Raw genomic sequence first — 24601 nt, 5'->3', positions numbered from 1 at the left:
GTATGGTTTTCCTATACAGCATATCTTTATAGGCTTATAGGTTAAATAAATAGCTCCTCTGACCCTTTAGCTTTTCTCTTTATTTTTCTGTTTTCTTTTGGAATTAAAATGTTTAAGGACAAGCAGTGTAAATACAGCTGTGCGTTTACATTACTATGGTATGTTAGTTCGTTCAACTAAATTTATAATTACTCTATATACTTGGACCTTCAGTGCCTTCTCAGTAATATCACACTGTACAGTAAGTCACATCAATCACATGCAAGAACATGAGTAGAGAGGGGGAGAGGAAAACAAAGGAGAAAAGAAAAGACAAATGAAAAGGAAATGAGATCAAACACCTCAGGAAGTAAAAATTTGTTGGAAATGTGAGCTATTCTGACATTATTCTGCTTTGGAACTTCAGGTAAAGAGGACAGACAAAATCAAAGGTGCACACTGGTATTTGAGAAAAATACTTCAGAACTTCCATAACTCCATAACCACATGACCCAAAGTAAGTGAGGACATTCTAACCTGAAGGTAACAGGAGATTTATCAACAGCCTCCCAGAGTTCCAGGGTAGACAGTCAGGCTCTCAAAATGTAATAAATTTAGTCTTTTTCACATATACGAACACATGCACACACATATAAGAGAAGAACAAAGTGAAATTCAGTGTTTATATATTTAAGAAATGAATGTTCATGAATTAGCCAACATTAATGTCATTTGTGATTTTTTTTCATAGCTGACTTATGTATAGTCTCTGCTGTTTTCACAGTCTAATGACACAGTCATGCATGTGGGCGCTGTCAGATTGCTGTACTCACGAACCGTTATTTATACAATCACATTGAGACACTGGGTCTCTTTTTCAATAGAGCCTGATTACAAAATAAAAAAAACTGTCTAACAGACAAAAGCTAAAGGTAGCAAGAGATAAAATGAATATATAAAAATAAACAAAAAATCATTATTAATAAAAATAATAGAAGTAATAAAAATAACTAGAAATACCGCCTTGCGGTTGTATGCCTCCGCCAAACAAGGCAGAAATTCCCTCAAGGCTTTCCTGAGATATTGCGTTCACGAGAATTGGGACGGACAGACGGACGGAAGGAAGGACGGACCGGATGGACGGACGGACGGACGGACAACCCGAAAACATAATGCCTCCGGCCACGGCTGTGCCGTCACGGAGGCATAATAAAACAATCAAACAGTTCAATCCAGTCGGAACCTTTACATTCAAAGGTAGCCAGTTTCTTGATCATGCTCCTAAACAAGGCCCATGGTAATGAAAGACTTCATCTTTAATGTGCATTGCAACTCACTCCAGCCATGAGGAGCACTATATCTAAATGCAGTTTTACCGCACATCTGCCACCAGTTAATAAACACACATTGTTTTTGAGAAGCTAGGACTAGGTATTTGAGCAACAGACTCTGCTAACAATTCGCTAGCGTCAAAGCTGAGACCCCTCGTCAGAGGGTATTAACTCCGTTAGGATTGGGGCAGGTGCTGAATTAGCTGACGGACACGAAAATAACACACTTCGCACCGAGCACCGAGAGTGGAGCGAAAAAGATTACGTATTCCACTTCAGGGAAATACGGAGGGGCCCGCGTTGGTGCTGGCATAAACAAACACGGGGCTTTGTTGTGCACACATTGCTGAGCGGGGTAATTACTGTATTTACGGTCTTCAGCAGTTTGTTGACGTGCAGTCGCAGCGCGCCGTCGCCGTCGCCGCCGGCCCGAGACGGCGTTTGGCAGCGGGCTGCGCGGCTCGCGGCGGGCCCTCCGTCGTCGCGGGCCGCGCGTGCCCCATAAAGCCAACGCCTCGTTAGCCGCCGCGCAACCGCAGGCCTCGGCGGGCGCCGCTCGGGTCCAACTTCAGCGGCCTTCACGCCTGCGGTGTCTGGCCATTAAAGTTAATAGGCTGTGTAATGTTGTTCATGTCCACCGCAGAGATATATAAACCGGCCTGCGGACGTTACGTCCAACCGCAGCGGAAACGGACTCGGATAAGGGCTCGGATACGGCAGGAATGTGGAGCGGGGCTCCGGAGCGGGCACGCCACACACAAAGTCCTCGGTCTGCACGTATCGGGGCACGCGCCTCATTGAAATTAAGGAAGGAAATTTCATTTCACTTTGACGCGAGGGTTCTGCACAGATGGTGTCAGCGTGACATGGCTGCCGGACCCTGTGCGTCTCTCTCGCCTGTCCTCCCTGGCAGTGCGAAAGTGGGAGCGGTGCTGTGAATTAATGGCTAAGATTTCCAGCAGCTGCCCAGTTCCAAAGGGACACCTCTGCCACCAAACAGCAGAAGGGGGCAAGCAAGTGCCCACAGCTACAAACAAGCATGCCCCTTTACATTCAGTACGGCGTCCTCCAAAACCATGCGATTGATAGTGAAATGAGCTGTTTCTGTAAAATGGTAAAACATATACATTCCGCAAAATGGTAAAACATATATTCATGTACATGCCATCAAATAAAAGCTGATTGTCTGTACTTTTGTCTCTTACTGTATTCATCTTTTCATGGCCAAACCAAATTACCTAACTATGTAGCAAGAACAACAAATTACACATACTTACACATGCACTCTCTCTCTTGTTCTCTCACACACACACACACACACACACACACTCTTTCATAGATGCACTCTCACACATACACAAATTCAGTACAGTGCGTTTGTACACAGGTAGAATGTGCAAGCATACACACATATTTACACTGTACACGCACAAAGGTACACACAGAGACACACATAATCCGGCACAAGAAAATGTGATCTGATTACATTTTTGTAAACCTTGGTAGCTGTTTACAATTGTTTGAAACATGTGTAGCTTCAGTCTGTGTCCAATGCTTCCTAAAATGCAGCTAAAACAGGATAACAGGTTGATGTAGTGAGCAGTTTTATCTCTTAAGTGAAACCACCCCTCTTTTTCATTTTGAGATTCTGTTTGAATTACTCAAGAGACGTTTGTTTGATGCAGAAAGCAGCTGAATAGCCAATTATCTACAGTACAATCCTGTTTGTTGCTTCTGTTAAAGTGTAGACAGGAACAAGGATGACCTCTGAGAAGCACAGACTTTGAGCTCTGAACAGATCAGAGGGATAAAGGTCAGAACAATCCGGGGACTTGAGACCCACTCCTGCATGTTGCTTCCAGCTAGCGCCGAATTGCAGGGCTTCATGGAAAGCAATTGGAGGAGCGCTCATTAGACGTTCTTCTCGAATGCTGCAATGCCACTTCTGGGACAGTGTCTAACCCCTTCACCAAAACATCCGGCCAATTGACAAGACAAAGACAGACACACATTAACATGTATATGGGACAGCAGCTTGGACCCACTGCAGTTTCTACCACCCGCGCATTCATAAGCATATTGAGACCAACTGGGTTATTAGTATATCTATCATGCCTTTCAAAAATTCACATTCAGCTGATCAAAAACATCTAATACAATTCGGCTTGGAGGGCTAAGATTAACCAAACGCACATGTACTGCAATTGTCAGAGGACTAATTAAAGACATTCTAATTCTAATTTAATGCATGAACCTTGGCTCCAAACAATCCACGGTTTAAATGAATAATTAATGGCTTTAATGTCTTCCTGTAACAGAGACATGCTCATTATGGTAAAATATTCCCTTGAAATTAGTTTTCATCCTTCGGCAAAATCCTCAGTTGATTTAGGCTTATCTAAATGTATAATTCCCCACACCTATTTCATGCGGTGTATAGCTTTTCCTCGCTCACCGCTCGGCTCAGCATGTTTTACATCCGGAGAGCTCGGCTGACCACACTTCCAATTCCTGAGTGGAGCGTACAAATGAGCAAGCAGAGGAGATTAACTACAGGCAGAGAGAAATTGGCTTTTAAAGAACATTCATCCACCCAGCGTTCCTCAAGAACACACTCTTTGTAAAAAAAAAAAAAAAATAAAAAAAAAAAGACTTTATCGCTGGTGCAGTCTTTAAATCTTGAGCGAAATCATACCTTTCTGCTTGAAGATGCTGCCAAGGCCAAACCCAGTCCTGTCCTTGGTACAAGTTGCCGTACGAGCACTTCAGGACCCGCAATTGCAATACTGAACTCACCAGCCTAACATTTGGGATATTTTAAGTGCTGCTCGCGACAGACCACCTCTGTAAGACCAGGCTACAGCTATTGAGTTTTAAGTCGACTCTTTGCCCACGTACCCCCCGGCCCCCCCCCCGCGCTGGCTCTCACCCCGAGGTTCGAATAAGAAAGATTTAAATGTCACAGGGAATATACTGACAGAAAAAATAAACAATTTCCCGACCAAGGTAATTTATTTCTTGCAGTCTTCTCTAGGGAAAGCCATAATTGAAACTGGCTCTATTGTCCTATTATCAGACCCAATGTTTCACTGTGACACTTTCATTTAATCTTGCGGAGAGATGCGATAGGGCTTTCTCTGTCTTCCTCTGACACCGCTGGGGCTCATGCTGTGGTGTTGGGGAAAGGGGGAGGGCGGGGGGGGGGGGTGTTGAGGGGTGGGGGGTCTCTTAAGCCCTGGCATTTGTACTGCAGCTATCTCCCATTCTGGATCTGAAGGGGCAGAGGCATGCAGTCCACCCGTGTGGGAATAGGCAGCAGAGAGGCCTTCTTCCCTCCAGGATGGCGCACATAAGTGCTTCCGCTCCCTCCTGTGCACACCCCCACTCCCCCCTTAACACCGCAGCCACTTTTTCCCCTTGTTGTTCTCCTGTCCGTGTGTGTGCTAAAGTGTGTTTTTTACCCCAGGATCCATTAATCAAATACAATCTGCAGAGCCTGAAGAAAAACAGGCACTAAAACAGCCTTGAACAGCCAATGTACAGTGAAGGAATTCAGACCCACACACTTATATATAAAAAAAAAAAATAAAAAAAAAAAAATATATATATATATATATATATATATATATATATATATATATATATATATATATATATAGTCTCATTCTCAAGGAAAGCTAGAAACCGTTCAAGCCATCTACTGGAAACAAAACACAATCAGGAGCAAAACCAATTGTGAAGAAGGAATAATCTCATTTGGAGCTCCAGCAGTGCCTGCAAAAAGCACCCGGGCTGTTCTCTCTCTGGGGTCAACCACCCGCGACAATTATACACAAGTTTACTGCTACACCGTACATCCAGCCTGTGACAATTTACTCTCCTCTCGTTCAGGCGGGGGTGGGTGGCACGAGCACTGCCACGGAATAAGCCATCAAACTCAACCGAAAGACAGCCTTTCCCCTTCCATTCCGAGGCCCTGCTGAAACTTAGAAGTAGCTAATGGGAGCGATAATTAAAAGATGCAATTACGCATTATGTACGCCGCAAGTGATTGACAATTATTTCTACGATGCGCCAGCCCTCCTTCGCAAACCTTGTAATAAACTAACTGCAACAATGTTTCGCCCACCGTCCTTCACTACGCTGATTGATTTCCACAACCAGTCATCCAAAGTCATCTGGCTTGTCTCCGAGCAAAGCTGTCTCCAATCATAAATATGCAAACAACTCCGCCTGCACTGAAGCCATGACTGTAATTTTCTCTCGCGTGTAGGCCTACACAAAGCTTCTACTACGACTCCCACATCGAGCTCGCATCTACGTATCTGCGAGAGAAAGATCTCCCCCCTACTGACAGAGTTCAGTAATACTGAGAAGTGTCCAGTCAGTTCGAAGGGTCCCACCACATCAAGGACTGCCTGGTGTGGCCAATTCCAAAAAAAAAAACAAAAAAAAAACTGCTTAAACGCATTTATTACGCTACATTTACAAGCAGACGTGGGACCGAACGCCATCACCGAATGGCTTCATTGTCAAATGTCTCACGTTATAAAATAAAAAAACTGGTCCTTGTTTTTTTTTTTATTACATTGGTAGGGGCCCTCTCATATACATTCGCAATTTATTTAGCTGTGACAATACTAATACATCAAAGGGAGTGAATCAATTTCTCCACAAAGCCCCAGCCGAAGCGCAAATGGTACCATGCAGGCAGAAAGAAAATCGGCGGCCTGTGGAGGTAATAGCTGTTTCAGCCCAGGTGAAATTTCACTAAGCTGTGGAGGAATTTCATTTCGCGGGGCCGAGGGGAAGCCGTCAGAAGTGCATTAGCGGGGGGGTGGGGGGCACGCTCGGCACGCACGCATCCTGGAGGTGAGCGTCTCTTGTTAGGGGCCGCGTTGTAAGTCAGTGGACCCCGACGGTCGGAAACGCGAAACCCAATCACGGAGATAGCATGGGGCCGAGGACCTGTGGCCGCTCACAAAAGAACCGTCTTCCAGACTGCCCACTGCCGGATTACAACAAAGAAATATGACATCATTAGCCAGAAAAGAACCTTATTAAAAGGCACTTTAAGCCAATTTCCAAGTGGCAGGGTGCTCTGACAAAGGATAAATACAATGAGCACTGCTCCGCGTAAATGCTGCGGGAAATTTGATGCAAAGACCGCAATCTACTCTCGCTATTGCAGCTGCAGTGAGATGGGCAAAGTGCCATTAATGTGTGAGCCTGGGTGTCAAAAGTGGAGATGGATGTTTCTCTACTCTGACTCCTTATATGGGAAACAGAATAGATCTACGGACACTAAAGCAGTGGGGAAAATGGATGAATAGAAAAAAATACAAAAGAAAAAGAACAGCAATCAGATGAGGGAGAAATTTGTACCAGATGCTTGTGTGTGTGTGTGTGTGTGTGTGTGTGTGTGTGTGTGTGTGTGTGTGCGTGCATACTTGTATTTGCCAGAATATCTGTACGTGTGTGAAAGGTATGTGTGCAGGAAAAATTTAAATAAAGGGTGGAGAAATAAGCATATGTGGAACAAAACACAAAATAAGTGATTAAGTACTGAGAGAATGAGTGAATAAGCAAGAGAGGAAGTGAAAGGAGGGCAGATGAGAGTGGAGGGACAGGAGACAGGACGGCCAGGCCCCTTGACTGCTGATAGGACAGAACAGCAAGGCATGGAGCAGAGAGATCAACGGGGGCTCCGCTCCCTGCTAATCCCTGTGTATTGACAGCTGCATCTCTCTCTCTGTCCTTTTCTCTCCTTGCTTGCACACCACCCAATGGGAAGACAGTAAGGGAGGAGGGGGGGTCAGGAAGAGAGAGAGGGAGACTGAGAGAGAGGCAGGGGCCCTTTCTGAGCCCTATACCCCATGGAGTTTTCAATATAGTCAGTCCAGAAAAGAGAGATAGTGACAGAGGGAGAGGACTCCACTGAAACCCTGTCAAATAAAAGCAAGGCAAGGATGGAAATAACACTGATAAATGTTGCGCACACATGCCATGAAAGGATGTGTTGTAAAATGGAGCCATTTAATTCTTCTTGGCTGTACCACAAGACTATAGCTTCATCAGATCTACTTTTTCTCACTAACACAGAATCCCTGTATAAAGAGATATGTGGGAAGTAATGGGCCTCATTCACAAAACATGCGTACAGCAATGTTCAGCAATGATTACACACCTACCAATTTAAAGAAATGCTAGATGCGTACGAGAGGAAGACAGTGCTTCCTTGGCTCCTCCTCACTCCTGGCATTGGAGAGGCTTCGAGCACTGCTGTCAGGAGGTCAGGTTCCCCTGGCTAAGTGGCCCTTGACGGTGGAGCTCACTGGCCGGCTGTGACATTTACCGTACTTGCTCTTTCGGTAGTCTTCTGCCCCACTGGAACCAAACAAAAGATGCCCGGCCTCCTCCTCGGTAAACAAAACCAAAATGCAGACATTTTCACAAAGGGGCTCGAGTCTGTGAGACTGATAGCGGAGATGAGGGAGAAAGAATAATTCCACCACACAATATGGACGCTCTTCTCGCACTTCGTGAAGGTTCTGTGGGGGGTTATTCAGAGAATTTTGACGTTGGCATTGACAAAACTAATGGTGTTGAGCATGAGCAGGGCCCACGATAAAATCACCAATCATCCTAGTGAAATCCTAAAATCGCAGCCCTACTGTAGTTGTATTGCCTCCTTTCCCACAAACTGCGCTCTTTACAAAATCTATACAAATATCGCCTTTAGTGTGTGTTGGTAAAAAACCACTGGGCGGTGGTGAGGTCCCCGTTGTTGACAGTGTGAGGAACCGGAGCCATGGGAGGTGACCAGCTGTATTTGTGTGACTGTGTGTGCATGTGGGTGTACGTGTCTATGTGTGTGTGCGGATGCGTGTTTACATATTTGTGTACACACATGTGCATGCATGCGTACATGTGTTTGTCTGTGCACGTGTGTGTGTATATGTGTGTGTGTGTAAGTGTGTGTGTGTGTGTGTGTGTTTGTGTTTGTGTATACACCTTTTATTCAAGGCACGGCCAACTATTTTTCAGACTCAGAGGTGGAAGATGAAGCAGGTCCGTGTGGGCTGTGACATCTCTCATGGTGCTATCATTTCCTCCAAGACGCAATACTAATACCTATGATTTATGACTTGTCTTCTGCCATTCATTTGCACCACTTTACCACAACAACAAAGACGGGGGGAAAATATTGAACTGTAGCATCTGAAATGGCAGTCCGCTAAGAAGGTTACCTTGGTAATATAAATGGCGTGACACAGCTTGCAGATATAAATATCCTATCTGAGGTGCTGAAAGAGATGATTCAGCACATCAAACACAAGATCGTGCATAAATATTAATAGAGAAAGAACATAAACAAATATATTGTGTTCGGTAATCATTTGTCATTGCATGTCATGTTGCTGTACGCAAGCCCTATTTGCCTTCCTGGCAGAATCCCCGGACCCAGAATGAGACTAAGATGGCAGGGAAAATCATTGTAATTCAAGCCAAAACATATTCTTTGAGCAAGGCATAATAATCTTATTACAGAGCATACAGTGCAGTACATTGCAGTGTGCCATATGAACGTTAGTGTAATGAACTGCATTGTACACTTTAATGTCTGCATTGCATATTTATTTCTGATGCCAATGCCAAAATTTAAGTTCCATTGGGAAAGATAAAGTTATTTTATTCTATATATCTGGTTTAACCATTGGGTCTTTCAAGACACTGGCTGTGAGTGAGAGCAGCAGTCAGATGCCATCTATGAAGCCTCACACAGCCGGATACAGAAAAAACAATCCGTGTATGTGTGCGGTTGTGTTTGTGTGCAAACCCATAATTACATGTCCAGATCTACACATTGTATTTATTTAAATGCTGTATTTACACATCACACATCCGCTGCATGAATTGAGCTACATTTGAAGCATCTCAAAATCAAATTTCAAGGCATTTTTTCCCTTCCCGAATAAAAGCAGAATGAATTGAATTCCCATCCATTTAGTTGTCTTTTCCTATGTAAAATAGATCTGGCAATTAGGCAAATAGGTTCCGAGTAAATTACTGAGCTAGAATTAAAGCACCATATTAATATGCATTAGATTCTTTAAAATTAATCATTTATTTTGCAAGCCTTTCTAGCTGAGCTTATGGAGGAAAAAAGCTGAGAGGTATTAATTATACTATTATAATAAACCGTGGGCGCAAATTAAAGGGTTTTCAATAGTGTGTATTGAACATGGACGGGGAATGAGATTTCCTATTAGCAGCGTTCTGCAGCAGTAGTCACCTAACAAACGGGAAAGGCCGCAGCTGAGCGCTACTCGCACACCCACACACAGACACACGCACGGCGCCTGCTTACCTCCGTATGACTCACCCAAGCACCAGCGAAAGTAATCTTAGCCCGCCAAGCCACGGCACCATCAAGACAAGCTTCAGGCAACAAGCGCCTGAGCGCGGCCGGGAGCCGCGGGAAGCGTCATTTCCAGCGGTACGGCGAACCCGGTGGCGATGTTGCCGGCAATTCGGAAGGGAGCGATTCCACTTGAACGTTCATCAAGAAGGAAAACGATAAGCTCGCTTGCCAATACCAGTTCCCCATATAGGCTACGCTGTTTTCTGTTTGTATTCAAAGTAGGATATGTCCCTAAAGCGGTTGGTTTCACAGGTAAGGCACAAATATAATAAATCAAGATTCAGAAAGCAGAAAAATGGTCTATTAATTATTTTTGGTCTCTCTAGATGGGTTGCATTTTTTTGTAAAATACAAAAAAAAAACCGCTTAAGTTAAAATATTTCCCTAAAGGGTAATGCATCTATTTATGCATTTATCAGCAGAAGATCTTATGTTAATGCTATATTGGAAAAAGAACCACTGGGAAAACTAGGGTAATGCCTTTACAAGACAGTCTGCATAATTTTCACAGGCATGGATATGCCTCTGCAGATATTCATAGGATACTTGCCTTGCAGTTTATTTACTATGCAGCACCTCATGTTTATGGACTAATCAGTAAAAATGCAGAACAAGGAACACTAAACTGGTGCCAGCAACCCAATGAAACTGCATTTCGGTGAGAAATCACTGAAGAAAAATATTTAAAGCCATTAGCCAGACGTCAATGGCATTGGTAGAAGGCAGTAGGTCTCAAGCAATGGCTTGAAGGTTTATTCTCATCTGTCAATGGTCATTTGTAAGCTGAGTGGTTTACAAATTACCATCGAAAGGCAAGGATAAACTTTGAGGGTGTGAAGTTATTATATTATAGAAATTGGCATCTTGCAAGTATCCAATTAAACACAAAAGTTGTGAATCACTGAAATCCTTAACTTATTAAAGAAAAAAAAAGAAGATTTTCCAGATGGATCTGTAAGCCACCAAGCAAATATTATGATTAAAAACATACAGAGATGGCTTTTCAGCCACTGTGAGATAGCACAAAAAATAGCATAAGGCAGCTATTGTTACAATATCACTGGAGACTGCCAAATTATGTATTACAGTGCTGTACTGTAATACATAACTAATACTGGTGGTACTGATTTTATGGTTTCCTTTTCAGAATATCTTATGCAGGTTCACAAATATAATTTAAGATGGACCGTTTAACATAGCTGGGTGAGTTCTGAGAGTCATACTGATTGAATAGAGTGAAAATCTATCACCACAATTATCTCTGTTGATCAATGCTCGGTCTATATACCTGGCACCACTACAGCACTGTAGGACTAATGTCTGTCCATAGTGAAGCTGGCATCATGAATCACCATTACCACCTCACTAATGCTGCAGAGGCTGCTGGGAAGGTCTCAGACTTGGAGACGAGTACCTCTGATCTTCAGCAGATTCTCATTTCAGAGCACAGGAGAAATATCAAAACAATCTTGCTGCTTGTGACCAAAGGTATAAGCAATCTCTTCTGCACTCATTAACAATAAGTTCCCCATTCCTTTCAACAATTTCAGCTTTAAAAAAAACACAGTTTAAGCTGCCGACAGCTTGCTAGCCTATAATTGAATAGATAAGCCTCCTATCATCAAAGTAGCTATTCCATCTGTATCTGATTGCATTTTTATTCCATAGCTGTTAGTTAACATGCCTACTACTGTTTGTAGGTATACATCTGAACTGTAAAATGTTTTGATTTAATAAAATTAATTTTGCAAGGTTTACAGAGAAAAGACTTTGAGAGGCAAACAGAAGAAAGCCAAGGAATTTTTGAAACTTCTATAAAGCCCCAGATCAAAAGAGCACAGTATAAATAAGATTTTGTAATGTGTTCACCAGGTTGGCTTGACTTGAAGTACACCCCTTGAAGCCCAGCAGCAGAAAGGGTGGGGTTTTACACTGCTCATCCACCAGGTGGCGCCAGATAAAAGAGGCCGCTATCGCAGCTACTGTATATTTGGTGGCTTCTAAACCTTTACTGAGGGGCTTTGCGGGACAGTTTGTAACTCTGTGGCAGTTACGGCTCTATGCATCTGGGGTTCAGATACAGGCAGAGCCTGTCCTCTCTGCAGCTAATGAGGCAGAGCTCCTGAGTTCAGTGGCCACTCGCATCAACAAGGCACACAAGATACATTGAATCGTGCCAGGAAAGGGAAATCAGTTCAGTTGTATAGAAAGTCCTAAGCAACATGATGAAAAAAGGAAACACAAAAAATGTGTAGGTAATATCCTTATTATCTTCCCATGAGGCTGGTTGTGTGATCCTGAAGAAGCAATCTTCGTTGTCACTTAGAAGCAGAGAGACAGGACTGTAAAGCTTCAGTTTCCACTAATGAAGAGCTTTAGGGGAAGAACTTGCTCTTGACTTTGTGAGTGGGCTTAACCAAGCAAAATGATCCACCCTCTTCTTTGATAAATAGATTAAAATTAATTAGTGCCAGTGAGTGCTGTCAAGACCAAAGCAGGCAGAGATGATTCGCTCCCTTCTATGGAGAAGATAGCTGCAGTCACTTTTCCAAAGAAGGACAATCCAGGGTTTCCCCACTAACACTGGTGATGCATAATGGATTTTAAATCACCACACCTTCCCATTTTTGACATTTCAGAATAACTTAGTTTGAATTCACAGCCAGCCAATACTGAGGCATCTATTCAATGTAACATTTCATCCCAAGAAATATTTTAGACAGTGTAAAGACATATCTCTTCTACATGGGTAATATATGTGATCCTGAAGTAGCATCTCCTAAATTTATTGTCCAGAATTCATTCGGTTTGCTCTGCCAACCAAGCCATCAAGGGAGATGGGGAGACCATTTGCCAAGTCAGTTGCAAAACCTTCATAAACTAAGCTTGTGAAATAAAAAAAGACACAGTCCAAAACTACCAGATTTGGGGGTTCAAATCAATCTCCTCCACAGAGCAGTCTTAGGCTATCCCAAATATAGGGTGCTGTAATTGATTCCACCAGGGGGCAGAAGTGACACCAGGGGATAGTCCTTTCTCACCATTTAATGAGAAAAAAGTGGGGTTTCTCAAGACCCACTGAGCAGGCCGATCAAATCATGACCAGCAGGTGGCTTTGGATCTCTCGGCAGGTGCCCAGTGACGACTCCCTCATGCACCCGGTTGAACGGTATCAGTTTCTCCTGCTGGAGATCTGCATTAGTGTTGGGATGCCTGGCCCGACGGTGGAAATATGACCACCCTCCATCAGCCCAAGGTAGCTTGTCCAACCCCTCAATCTCTGTCGCAGGGAAGGGGAGACCAGCACAGGGAACCCCGTTTCTCCTGCAAAAACGAGTCTAGTCTTTCACACCTAGCTATGCTGCATAGTGATGTCTAAACTAGGTTCGCAGGATTTGAGGTACATACCACGGTCCTCTGCTGCACGCAAACCTGACTTTAATGAGGAAGAATTTTGTTCATAATGGCAGAAGTGTTTCTTGGAGAAGAACTCAGTTAGCTTCTGAGTGTGGACCGATAAACTGAATAAGTATGGTAAAATTCTATATCAGTATGCTGTTTGATTGCCACACCATCTTTTCACTCCCATAAGTAAGGCACATAATCACAGGATCCTGCACTTGCTTAAGTGCCAAACACAGACACAAGATTATCAAATCTGAGGCAACACTACATCTATATAGTGAGCATTTAAAATTCCTGCCAAATCTTCTCCTCTGATTGAAAACTATGAGAGGAACAAGTTTTCTCTAATTAAAGATTGCATTAAAAAAGCTTCAGTCATAGACTGGTACAGGCTTACTTTCCAATACGCCGCACAGCTGGTGTTTATGTGAACACCGCTTTCAATGGCATTTCACTGTTTAGTACCTTTGCATCATGGCGCTAAGACTTTACACTCTCTTGTAATGGATAGACGCTGACACTTGAGTATTACCTTTGGCAGCTCCCAGGAAAACGACGCCACGTTCAGCTCTAGAAACACAAACAGCGCCGCTGTTCTCCCGGTGCGCGAGATCGGAGCAGAAGCATTTATCGTCATTCACGGTCTCCGTGTCATGTGCGGTAATGAGCTCGGCGCAACAGTATATCACAGCTGGGACAATTAAACGCACGCCCGGCGAGCGTGTGCGTGCACAAACCTCCCACACGCTTTAATATGCAAAGAGGGGACCGCGTGCAGAGCTCGCTCCGATCGGGGGGGGGGGGGCAGACTTGACCGAACACGGCTGGGGCTGAAAAATCGTGACGCGTTTCAGAACAGCCAAACTGCCTCCGGTCACCCAGGGGTTCTCCTGCAAAATGAGACATTGATCTATCAACGGAGGCACTCAGTCTTGAAATGTGAGACTAATTAAAGAAACGGAATCTAATGACAAGCGTTAAGGTATTCTACCGCCTAGTTAACACAAACTGAACGCGTCAACTGAACTCTGAAGTAATCATCGACACATGGTGCAAAGAGCCAGAACAGCGTACATATTTATTAACTACTGTATGCCCGTTACATAGCAAAAAGAGAAAAGGTTCACAGTGGTAAAGTCGATGAGGAACTGAGATGACAGCAAACATCCTTTCTTCCATTTGGTGAGGCCATGTCCATGGATACTCTGATTTAATGGATTTCCCAAATCATGTAATGGTGCTTATTCTTTTGATGTTGCAATGTCAACAATCCACATCGTACCAGGGCATCACAGATGCCAAGGTACAGCAGGCAAAAAAACACTCACTGTGCTTACCGTCACCTCCAGAATATCTGCCAACAACAATGGAGATTGATCATTCGGATTGGGAAAAATCACTGACTGCCACAGAGAGGGGAAATGGGCAGCTTTGGCGGAAGACCGTTTGGGGGGGGGGGGGGGGGGGTGGCTAATGAGGACACTCCAAACTCTGGCTGACCGCCCGTAAAGAAGCTGAGGAATCGCCGCCGCGTCGAGGAGCAGAGGAACATTTAGCGGCAGGATATTTGCTCCGTCCCATTGGCTTGGCTCTAATTTTTGCCAGTTAACGTCGGTGGCTGAGCAAAATGGGTCGGGAGCCCATGACAATGGCACCGATGGAGGACACTCCACATGGACACACAGAGTCCCGATGGCTCACTTCACAACTGCTCAGAGTCTGTTCCACCTTTTCCTCAAGAGTGCCAATCACCGCCGATCTTCAAATTGAAAACAATAATTTTTCTCTCCAGTGCATACTGCTCTCTCTCCTGCTCTCTCTCTCTCTCTCTCTCACGCACACACACACACGCAGTCACATAAATATTCCTTCTTCTGCTTCTTTCAGCTGAATTTGGCCCCGGCCATCTCAATAATCGCAAATTAATTTTTCACCTATGCCATGACCAGCTCATCTTCCTCCTGCCGTTTTCCGCTCAAATGGAGCTGGCTTTATAAAGATTGTTTGAATATTTCTGCAGCCCAGGTTGAAGGAATGAGACGGCCTCAAAACCAGACAAGCAGTCTTTAATCTCACATTTTCTTATAAGACATGGTGCCTAGCAATTTTAAGCAGCCAATCTTCTCTCAGAAAATGGGTGTGCTAAATTAAATGGATGTTAAGATGTCTTTGCAGACTTCACAAATATGACAGCTAGTGCACGGAACTCACATTCAGCCTGTTCATGTAAAGCACACATAATTGGCAATTTTATGAAACTGTGCACATTTATTAATCTCTGATAGGACATGGTGTTGCAAGATGATATTCATAATCTAAGTCAGAATTTGCGTATTGCCCAGAAACAGAAAGTCCAATTAAATACAAATTGATCGACCGTTTGACTAATTTGCTAGTATGGCCTTCAAAAAATTTAAGGATGTAAATTATTCCTTGCATGCTATTTGCCCTCGAGTGCTTTTTGCATTATAGTCAAAAGTCATTCGGAAGTGGTTTTCAAAGGCAAAAATGTTCATGCAGTTTCAAAAATAAAAAGTAAAATGCAATGAGGCCATACTGTAATCACGCTTGCCTGAAACCCACAGTGAGGTCAATAGAAATCCAATATACTGTATAAGGGCTGCCTTTCTTTATATTTAATTGCAGCCTCAGTGCCTGCAGATTTAGGAAATTGTTTTTGAATGCCCTTTTTGTTCACAAGGGCATTTTTTTGTGTTGCCAATATGCTTTTAAGTACTTTGTTTAGTGTGGTGGTAGGCTTTTCAGTTCCACAGAATGCTTTTCATGGTGCTTCTCCTGACAGCAGGAGGCTAACGGGAGTACTACACTTCTCCACATTCTTTCATTAATTATTATTTAACTCAATGTCACCCCCAGGTACACTTAGAATGACCTGAGGTTGGATTTCATAAGGAAACAACAGCGTTTTCATCGCAGGCCCTCGTTAAAAAAAATACAGATTTCCCCCCATTGGACAACATGGGAATACCTAAAGGGTATAGCTGTACAACACATCTGTTTATGAACCAAATGTATGACTAACACAACGCAGCAGGCATATCCATGCCCCACTGTGCAGTTTACATTATTCTTTTATTTTATGTACCAATCCCACATGCAACAAAAAATGCATTTTCCTTCTGTATAAATACAGTACAAGGAATATTCTATCGTATGTCGGTATTATACACATTTTATTATTATTATTATTATTATTATTATTATTATTATTACTCGATTTTGTTAGATTCTTCAGTATGCTAGCGTACTCCCACAGTTAAAATTCTCTACAGATTAACCTCTGAGGCCAGGGTTGTCTAATGATAAACGCATATAAATCTCAAACACATGAGGTACAATGGCAAGCTTCACGCAGGATCTGGAGATATTCAATAGCATAAATAATATCCTACAATATAGACATTCAGTACAGTTTTTATATTTCTGATGACTGCCACAATTAATTTGATCCCAACATAGCTCAGCTTCCCTTCCATTGCTGTACATTGCCACCATTGCTTTGCAGATAACTTGAGGACCAGACCAGAACATGCCAGAATTTTTTCATGGCCACAGAAACTAAGAGAACCACCTAGGTATGCTGACTGGCTGCAGTCTCCGGTAACACACTGTACAACATTTTCTCCATTGTACATGCATTGTACAAGGAATGGCACAGAAAATTATAGTCTGTTTATGGACATCCATACAATTATTCTTCCATTACTGGCCTGCGCTTTGGAACAAGCATATTAAGAGGTGAATGGCTGCTCTGCTTTGATTAAAAAAAAGAGTTACATACAGACTACTGACATTACTGATTGTCACAAGCATTTATAATATTGATCATCTGTTATTTAATTTCTGTGAGTAGTGTATAAATTGGGTTGTACTTTATGGTCTGACAAAATTATGTACTCATGGGATGAACATAACTACCCACAAAGGCTGCCTGGACCAAGGCAATAGAAAAAGAATCAGACCCATTATTAAGCATGTTACCACTAATACCATCTCACGAAGGGCCCACCCAACTCTTAATGTAATAGTCTTGATTAGTTTCTGCATTGACACTGTAAGATCATTATGGTCCTCATCCTCTTTTTCTTCCCCTCTGCATGGTAAAAAGACACCCTTCACTGCTCCGAGCAGCCATGAGCTGCTCGTGACTCGGGTAGATCCTGTCAGTTTGAACCACAAACTTTTGAATGACATTCCACACGCTTGTCACACAGCAAACTGGCAGCATGTCAGCGCTCATACAGAGGCAATAAAAATCACCGCTGTCAATGGTGCCTTCTTTATTTGTGTCTTAAAAAGCAAAAGGGTGGACACTGTCAAATCTCAGCCACTCCAGCTACCATCCCTCCACCCCCATATCTAGTAGCCTGCAGTATGCACCAGCGTTCCTGTTTCTACTTGTGGTTTTTACCCATCACTATTGGCATAGGGTTGCAACTTGTCCGAGTTCATACAACATTACAACACAATGCCTGGTTTTCAGTAAAATGCAATTACCCACGGATCAGGGGGCAAGCTACCAGGCTAAACACAACACACTTAATAGCTACTGGAAATGAAAATGATTTTTTTTTTTAAAAGGGCCCCTTGAAAAGTATTAATTCCAGATCAAAATGCTGCAAGGCCGGCATCTCTTTTACAGTAAGCCAAGCTTTAGCAGAACATGATTCTACAATGGAGAGGACAGTACATTTATTAAGCAAGTAGTTGGTAAATTTATATAGAAAATATAATAATAATAAATGTTAATATATTTATATTAAGAATGAATAACATGAAATACATTTTTTAAACCTCCTTTTGGTAAAAATAAACAGGTTGTACTTCTTTATGTGGCTGGCTGGGTGTGAGCTAATAACAATATTTAAAAAATACCCAAAAATGGTTACCTTACAATGTGGAATAGTGATAAAGGATTTTTTTGCCAAAATCTAAGAGAATAGATATAAGTGTATAAAAATGGATTAAAGTGATATACAAATGATCAGCCAATATGCTCTTGGGTGAAATGTGTAGGCCTATGTGAACAAAGAGAACTGACAGGGTGACAAACTCTATGCAACAATTTGCTGTAGTCTACAGCAGGTTTGTTTATACTTTTCTCCTTCTCCCTCCTGCTCGGGGACCACGCAATGCTGAGGGTGAGGGCCTGTCATAAAGGGCCACATTTCATCAAGTCAAATGTCTTGAGGGTTGGAAGGTGGCGAAAACATGCAATGAATGTCAAATGGGAAAACCTGCACCACCATGGCACAAAATTGGCAGTTCAAGTCTATTTATTTATTTATTTGTTAGTGAAGTGAAAAGACTTTCTCGTTGGAATGTGCGGCCTTGTGTTTTGTGTTCCATGGAGGCCTGAGAATGGAGAAGACCTGGCAGGGTTGATGATGATGATGATGATGATGGTCATGGTGATGGTGATGGTGATGGTGATGGTGATTATTATTATTATTATTATTATTATTATGTTAACAATGGCTCGTTACTGCTGAATGTGGAGTTTCACGGAAAGAACGCGTTTTTGGACGAGAAAGCTGCGCGATCCACGGAATTAATGAAGCTGCGCCTCCAAGGGGAAACCCATCTGTAAGGTGACGATCTAAATTGACCAGGTCCGGACACGCTACATTCACAAAGGGAGCCAGGGAAAGGTCCGCTTAGAGAGGATTACGGCATAGAGAGTCTACGCGGCTAGCACTCATTAGAGACTATGCGGTTATAATAGCTGAGCCTCCGCATTGTTAATCCCAGAAAGTGGTCTCCTGCTGAAATGACGTTCACGCAAAAGTACTGACGCATGCTGCTCAGCAGCGGTTCTCATTGTGATCCTCACACAAGAGCGACGTGATCATTTCATTTTCGGCCAGTGCTTCCTTTCTGCAGAACAACCGAGCAGCGCAGCTAGGCTATAGCCGCACGTGCACGATTTTAAACGCAGCACCTGTCACTCGGCCTCCTTGGGTATGAAGACAAATTCCCCCGATTAAGGGGGATTTTATTTCACCTCGTTGAAGACGGAGCCATGAATTCATCAGGTCACGGTGATTCATGCACTGAGAACGAACACTACCACGGCACGAGCAAAGGGCTGATCCAGGACTGAACGCGTCTTAATTAAACTTTTAACACCCGTGCACAGTAACACCCATGGAATTCACAATACTAAGCGGCTGACATCTAGTCATACTTAATTAATAGGCCTACAATTTGTAGTAGCACGGCAATGGAACATCTGACCCGTGATTATGCTGGTTTGTAAAAACTGCTGTCTGTGCCCACCATTAGCCTATAATTTCGTAACAGCTTTACATATGTTGTGCAAGTCATTCTTTTATCCTCACCCACTTGTCTTGATCAATTATAATAGTCCAAAATTCTTCTGAACGCAACAAAAAGAAAACACGATATTTTCAATGAATATTTATAAAATATGCTGAAATCTATTTATTGGGACAGTAGCAACATTTATTCATTTTTGTCACATTCCATTACGACTAATTGAACATGTGTGTGTATTTTACCATCAAATAGGATACGCGTATCTTACAGATTTACTAGATCATTCACACTGAGAGCATACAAATGCTCTCGGTGTGAATATATAGCTTTATGGTAATTACCGTTTTGTAATACTGAATCCTATATTATAATTTTTAAACAAATGTCAGGTATGTTTTAAGGTGGATAAATATATGTAAAATTGTCACTCTGGATAGATGCCCTGCTACATACAAATACGTATCCAACACAACATTAGTATGGGAAATGACTACATCAGAAAACTTTACACAAATCAACCACTGTGCCAAATTTCAGCGGGCTTTGTGATTTGTCTTCTAAGCACTGTTTTTTATTCACTTATCTTATAACAACCATGGCCTACTGTTTTACACTAGGATCAAATTCCCCATAAACCAAGGCACCCCAATGCACATAATTAAAGTTTGCCCCCAGTAAAACGAGGAGCACTAAAAAAGAAGCCAGGCATTCAGTGTAGATGGACCCGCCTTGTGCCTGTGCACAGAACCTTATTCCTCATCCATCGATGGGGGGGAAATAAGAAAGGATGAGGAAAAATGAAATGAAGACAAAACATTAAAGAAGAAGAAGAGAGCAGAAACAAGACGACAGCTCAGCAGATGAGATGGCTGAATCTAATCCCTCCAAAGAAGCTTCAATGAAAAAAAAAAAAAAAAGATGGGAGTGGGGGGGCAGGAAATAAAGTGTATCATGTACGGACTTAATCCCAGCTTCTTATGAGTCTTTATGAAGCGGCTCTGACAGCTGGGGGATTAAAAAGCAGTCCATCAAACAGAGCTCAACAGGACAGGATTAAGCAAAGTATGTCGTCTCTTGTCTATGATTCTAACCGTTTAATCAATAAAAAAACCTGCAGGCGTCCTTGAGCATCAGTAAGCATGTTTACGTTCACTATTACTGTATTGCTCTGTGTTCCGGAGCCAATGATTCGCGATTACCTGAGTTTGAGGCGATGACTGCTACTGGATAACAACCAATGAAATGTCTGCGTGGTGACAGCTGTTTTCTGACTCGTATTGCGACTGTGTTCTGATAGCACATGACATCAAACTAATTTAATTCAGGGAAACAAATCCTCTATCAGACAATATTTTCAAGGATTTATAAAAATGTGCCTGCATTAGATCTAATTGTACAGTACTGAAAGTCTGTCTGTTTGATCAAAGATATAAATAGATACAAAGATACAAATAGATACTGTATACTGTATGACTGTAAATGAACACCTTTAAGCTGGATATATATTAAAATTATAAAAATTCATTTCAATATTACAACTGAACCTTTATGCATTGCAGCATATAAAATGCTATACTGTCATTTATGCAATGTTATAAGCACTAACAAAAAAAATCTGAAAATACATGAATTAAATATTAAAATCATATTTAGATATACAGTTGGCTGTAGTATTCAGTGGATGAAATCCATAACCTCACCAAGAATAACAAATAATTTTAATGAAGTCAAAACGGGTGGTTAAGGTGGTTATGGTAGTTGGGGACTCCATTTGAGGCCTCTTTGAAGAATGGGAAGAACCCACAATGTAGATAAGATGTGATGACTAAGGAATACTCACTGGCTTTACAGTATTTTTGAAAATGAAGGAGACATGATCTGTCTATAACTACTGATGACACCAGTCCAGACTGAGCCTATGATTGAGGGATGGTGCATTATAAAGCAGATTGACTATGTCTAGGAATTATATATGTATTTATACTGCAAAGATTTGATTTGATATAGTGTCCAATCAATATCTAGACATGCAGATTAAACTCATAAATGGTCATTCATTATATGAACACAAAGCCTACTAAAAGCCATTTATTTACACATTGGTAGGAAATTGAGATGGGTTGTGCTGACTGCCACTCATGCAATAGGATAAAAATAAAACAAAATAATTACTTGATGTTAACACCTGTCACAACAAACGTTTTGTTCTTTTCTTGTCTCAATAATGACACTTTCTGCTATTGAGTAATGGAAATTCATTACCACAGTTGTTCATGACAGTACTATTGTAATTTATATAAACATACTTGTATATAAATTATGTAAAATTATACGTGTCTGCTAGTTACAATCATTTTTATTTGACCAGACTAGATCTGTGTGTGGAAATCTCTCAATGTCTTATAACAGCAAAAATCTTTCTTTGTCCGAATATGTATTTTAAAAAACATACATTTTATGACCTCTTAGCCTTTCCATCAATACAGGGGACCACACCTCTAAAGGCTGACCTCCATTGTGCTAAATTTCTGTCTATATTTATCTTTCACATGGTTTATTAAACACATAATCATATCTTCATAATTTATAAACAATGTATTTTTCCTGCTTATGGTTGGATGCTAACATTTCACACGTTTCTACTTTTTCTGTTTGTGATTGAGATGCATTATAAAACTCAAGACAATATTTCTGTGTATCATTTGGGGGGAGGGGGGGAAGACACTGCATTAAACACAGGGCCCACTGATGACTAATGCTATTCCTGTATACAGGAAAGACACGTATAAGCCTAAGGCACACAAGTCATGCTCTTATTACTTCCAGGGGAAGTCTTACTTAAATCTACGCCCGGCGCGAGCCTTCGGTGCCTCTGTCCCTGGAGTGTGTGTGCCAGATAACACACTCAAGAAGAAACTAGTTTGATTTGATTTACTGTGATGTCCTTTTGTTTGCCCGGTTCCCTGGTGGCACATTCTCTGGGCTCTCTTGCCTGAAGTATTTCTGTACATGTTCTTCATATTATTAGGCAGCTTTTGGCCATCTGCAAATCCTTACTTCTTGACTGACTGCTCCATGGCCCAGCTACTTTATATAGATCAAGCCTAGATGATGATGTAATGTAAATTTGCCATGGGGCTAATAAGACATCAGAGGATCTAATGGGTTTATTGTTTGGTTGTAGCCAGAATGTTGCAGTTTTGAGTCCCTGGGAACAGCTCTGTAATCTTGAGCAAGGTTACAGGGACATCATCACATATTCCACATAGTTTCTGGGCATACAGCAGGCACACATTATGGAAACACAAAACTTAAAGAAGAAGGGTTCTAAGGGCAAATAAAGTATTGCCACTGGGTCCACTACAGGTTCTGCAGATCCATGGTCCCGTGAGATGAAGAAGGACCTTTTCAGCAGCAGATGATCAATATATTGAAACATATTTAATTTAATTGTCCATTCAGGCAACAGCTATAGATAAGACAGTCAATGTAGAATTGAGTTTGAATCAAGCACAGAACCACACGGATCTTTAGTGCATACCAAGTGAAGTGTGACAGGGGCTGTCTGCAGCTAGTATAAACATGACTATCATGACCACCTGAAAGATAAGATGGAATGAAAGACGCTATTTGGTAGGGAACAGAATTAAGAGGTCTTTAAAAATAAATGAATGTATAAATCTATAATGCCTATATTCAGTATGAAAGATCCAAGGAGGAGGGGAATGGGATCACCAAGAATTAGACATCTTAAGTTCAAAAAATTGTATGCACTCTGTATAAGCCTTTCTTAAGGAAGCACTGGAAAGATGTTGGCACAGGTACCGATGGTGAAATATATCAGGAAAAATGAACGGAATGATAATCAAATAAACAAGAAGTCACTGATTACAGCAGTCACATAAAACACGCCATTATTATCCGGCAGTGCAGCAGTTCATCTTCTAGATTTTAGTCGTACAAAGATAATATTTCAGTCAATCAACAAGCTGAAGTGTAAATCATGAAAGTGACCCCTGTTATGAGACACAACATTACTTTGTTTACAAGACCTGGGCTTGCTGCAAGACACTTACTTTATTTTTCAAGTAACACTTATTTTTATTTTCAGAGAAACCATGAAACTGCTGGGAAAATGAGTGCTTGAATAAAATAAGCTCAGTTTGATAATTAGACATCAGAGGCATACATTTTGGGGGAACGTAACTTGCTTATGCTTGCTTATTCTTTCTGTAAAACCTAGAATGCTAGCATGATAGTTATGGGCCTAAAGAAGAGTTTGCAAACACCCAGCAATCTTTCTCTAATCCATAAAATTACACCTGTCACTGGAAGTTATAATTTATTAATGCTATTTCTTGATCCCTGAAATAATCCATTAAAATTACTAAAACCCACAAGGGCCCTGGATCTCAACTTAATTAACATTATAACCTTTTTCTCATTCTGGGAATCAGTTTCTTATTTATAGGATTAATTCAAGTATGTAAATACCGATAGGAAATGACCCAAAAAAGAATTTTCAGTCTACTTAAGAACAGGGAGTAAATATACTAATCGGCAGAGAGCCAGAGACAGACTGTTAACCACATATGTTATGAAAGGGTGTGGAGAAGCACAGCACAAAATATCCTTCTCTTGCCTTCACTCTTTTACTTAAAAGGCAAACTGAATGTCTGTATCAGACAGTATCTCCCAGAAAAAAAATGTTTGGTTGGGGAAAAATAACCCTGGCAAGGCCAAGCTTGAATCAGCAATACATTTTCGATGACACCCGCAGGGCAAAGTACTGCTAATCTTTGAGGAAAGTCCAGTGCGCCTGCTAACTTCCCAGGCATATGCGCTTGACAAGGAAAGGGCATGCACACTTTACTGCACTCTGTGAGAGATTCAGCACATTTACTGTACCAGGAACTGTCTTACAGCAAGTCTGCTGAGAGAGCAATCTGGGCTGTGGGGCAGTGTGGACCTGGCCAGTGGCTTCCTTAGAGATTATTTAATGAGCAACACAAATCACCTTCAGTTGGATGAATAGCCGGTCCTGGATGTCAGTATGTCAGTATGTGGTGCCCTGATTTTTGGAGCAGATGTTGAGGAGTGACCACATTCGAATCCTAGCACAGAAAAATATCAGCTGCAATTTGTTTGCAGTTTCATTGAT

General features: G+C 41.9%; 1 protein-coding gene across 3 annotated transcripts in view; it reads right to left on the bottom strand.

The window, feature by feature from the left end:
- The window catches only part of si:dkeyp-14d3.1 (transmembrane protein 132C), a 142629-nt gene that overhangs the window by 45295 nt on the left and 72733 nt on the right, over positions 1 to 24601 (bottom strand). The window lies entirely within an intron of this gene.

Source organism: Anguilla anguilla, chromosome 10 (genome assembly GCF_013347855.1).
Source record: "Anguilla anguilla isolate fAngAng1 chromosome 10, fAngAng1.pri, whole genome shotgun sequence".
Classification (NCBI taxonomy): domain Eukaryota; kingdom Metazoa; phylum Chordata; class Actinopteri; order Anguilliformes; family Anguillidae; genus Anguilla; species Anguilla anguilla.
The sequence above is the reverse complement of the archived record's forward strand: the minus strand, read 5'-3'. Positions and strand labels throughout refer to the sequence as shown.